Consider the following 3,165-nt stretch of genomic DNA (forward strand, 5'->3'; position numbering starts at 1 on the left):
GAAAAATCATAAACCACCGATAACCAGAGATAGAAGATTTTAGGGAAGGACCCCATACATCAGATTGGATTAAGGCAAAAAGAACATTACTTTTATTCATACTTAGTGGAAAATTAACTCGATGACTCTTGACTAAAATACAAGCCTCGTGTTTGAAGTTCCACAAAGATGTTTATGGAAATAAATTGGGGGAACACATGTTTCAGGTATTCAAACGAAGGATGGCCAAATCGACGATGCCAAAGTAAAACCTTTTCCACTTTGTTGTTTCTTGGATAATGCATGTGGTGCGCTCGACCTACACTTAAATCCTCCACATATTAAATCCTTTATCTCATAGTACCATGTCCAATGATTTCCCTCATAATATATGCATATGCTTGCTCCATTTTTGGAAATTGTTTCATTTATAAGACATTGCTTATGATATTATCTAAGTGATCATCAAGTCCATCCAAAAATACATACACTCGTTCTTCTTAGACAGGGGTATTATAGTGTTGGATATTAATTGGGCATGTCATCAGATTTGGACGATAAGATTGATATCACGTCAACGTCCTTGGAGATCATTGTTATATTTTTCAAGAGAACCACCACCATGTTTAAGACGGTCACCCGTCATCAACTGTCATATACCTAGGAGGTGTTACTACCATCAAATGATGTGGTCACAACTGCATCCTGAACCAGCTTGAGAGTGGATAATGGAATAAAGGTGTTGATTAAGAAGAGTCCGTGAAGTTGGGATAATTAATAAGTATATTCCCTATTATAGCTTTTGAGATCTTGTGATGAGCAGCTCACGTCAATGTGAGAGAGAGAGAGAGAGAGAGAGAGAGAGAGAGAGAGCTCGTGTAAGGCTTGTGAGAGACTTCATGCATTTCACTATAGAATTAATTAATGATCTCTCTAATTCTATCAACATAATAATATACACCAACATCATATATATTTTATATATTTCACTAATTTTTCTTAATATTCATTAACATATATTATGAACTAAATATACACCTACATTACTATATTAAGAGCAATAACTATAACTTAAACATATCCTAATAAACTTGATCTTAGATAACTATAACTTATAGTGTGAATTTAGATTGTGAACTATAACTTACATTGTGAACTTAAATAGCTATAACTTAAATATAACCTAAAATATATTGTTGTGAAAAACGATGTCAAGAACAAAATATAATATGAATTAGGGAAGGTAAGAAGAACACAAGAATTGGTTATAACTGTTATTCTTTTACTTTCTCTTAAAACAAGATTACAAGTTTACAAGAATAAAAAATAACCTCTCTCACCCTAAATTAGGATTTGCAGCTTAGCAATGATGAGAGACTAGTATGCTATTTATAATAAAACCTAACATACTAACTAATGGGCTTTTTCCACAAGGCCCATTACACAAGCCAACTTAATAAACCAGATAACTTAACAAATTAGGGTTTAAACACTAAAACCTAATTTAACATGCTAACAACCCTAGCATCTTCGACACAAACATGTGAACAACCTTCGATTTCATGCTTAATCCTGTCGAACCAAGAAACTATCCTTCGACCATACTAGAGTTTGATCCAATATCTCACATATATGAACTCAAATACACCGATAAACATGATCTAGATGGTAAGAAATTAAAAACCAGCGAAAAGAGGAAGATTAAAAAATGAAAATGATGATGGTGTTTTTAATAAGGAAAATAAATTAATAAAGATGGTTATGATGATGATAATCCGTTGCTTGTTCGATCGTGCCTGACTTGTGCTTCCCTCTACTATAATTCCTTTTGTAAGTTTGTAAATGAGGGTTTTAAGTAAGTCAATATTCTTATAAAAGAGTAAAAAAAAATTGATAAAAAGTGTTGTTAATTTTGGCCCATATGTCTTCTTAAGTAAACTATGTGTCCATCGTGACAGAAAATAACCAACATTTTAAAAAAAACGTTAACATGATTTTTTTGTAATTATTTCTATAATTAAAAAGAATATCAATAATGTCTTAAATGAAAAAACATTGTTGATTTTAGCTCCCGCAAATTCTTGACTATACCTTGACCGAACCATGATAGAAAATCAATAACACTTTTAAAAAAACCTTACTAAATAAGTAATCATAACAAATTGGTATCTCTGGTGATCCAAACTTCCATCAATGGCAAATGAAACCACAATCTTTAATCAATTCTCCACATATCTACCAGTGTTCAAAGAAGACACTATAATAGATCATGTACACAAATGAAGGTCATATTCAAATTTCAAGATGTGCTTAAATTTATGAATGATGGCTTGCCTGCATTGGAAGTCAATGCAGTTGAGACACAAAAGGTTGTTCATCGTGAATAGGGAAAGAAATATGTGAAAGGTTTTTTATTTATCCATCAATGTGTGGATCCAAATATCTTCGAGAAGATGTTTAAGAAAGAAAGATGTGAAAGGTTTGAATAATCCAAGGACATGTTTGAGATGAAGCTTGAAGAAGTGCACACATCATTGGAGGATCATGAGATAAGATTGAAGCATAAGGATTTCTAAGAAGGTCACAATGTGAAGCTATGTGCTTGTTGGTACAATTATCTACAGATGATCTTAGTGATAAATGATCTTGCTGGTTTTGATGTCGATAACCCCTAATGTCAAGCGGCGTTTGGTGGAATCCCTGAAGATATTTGATCAAGCAATCTCTAATGACAGTGTTTACCAAAGAAGTCATATCAAGCCTCATCAGATAGAATAAATTAAATCTTAAATGAAGTGTTGAATCAATGATGAAGCTAACAAGGGGTCTTAAAAGCTTCGACGTTGTTAAAGGAAGGAAGTGTGAAAGATTGTCTATTCATATGTCCTAGTGATTAGTGTATTTCAAAAGTATAAGAGTGTCTCCTAATATACTAAATCAGCTCACACACACATTAAAATAATTTTGGAGCCTATTTCATCTTATAAAATCACCTGAAAACGTTCTACGCATGTGTCTAGTTGCTTGCTAGCTAGGCTAAACCTCTAAGAGTATTCTTTACACAAGGTAATCGATTAACACAATAGGGTTAACCAGTTATCTATTTTGTAACGTCTCCTAATAGTTTAAAGGAACTTCTAATCAATTAAGGATGATGACTTTGAAAACCTTCCATATTTGGCCTAC

Source organism: Vicia villosa, unplaced genomic scaffold (genome assembly GCF_029867415.1).
Source record: "Vicia villosa cultivar HV-30 ecotype Madison, WI unplaced genomic scaffold, Vvil1.0 ctg.001509F_1_1, whole genome shotgun sequence".
Classification (NCBI taxonomy): domain Eukaryota; kingdom Viridiplantae; phylum Streptophyta; class Magnoliopsida; order Fabales; family Fabaceae; genus Vicia; species Vicia villosa.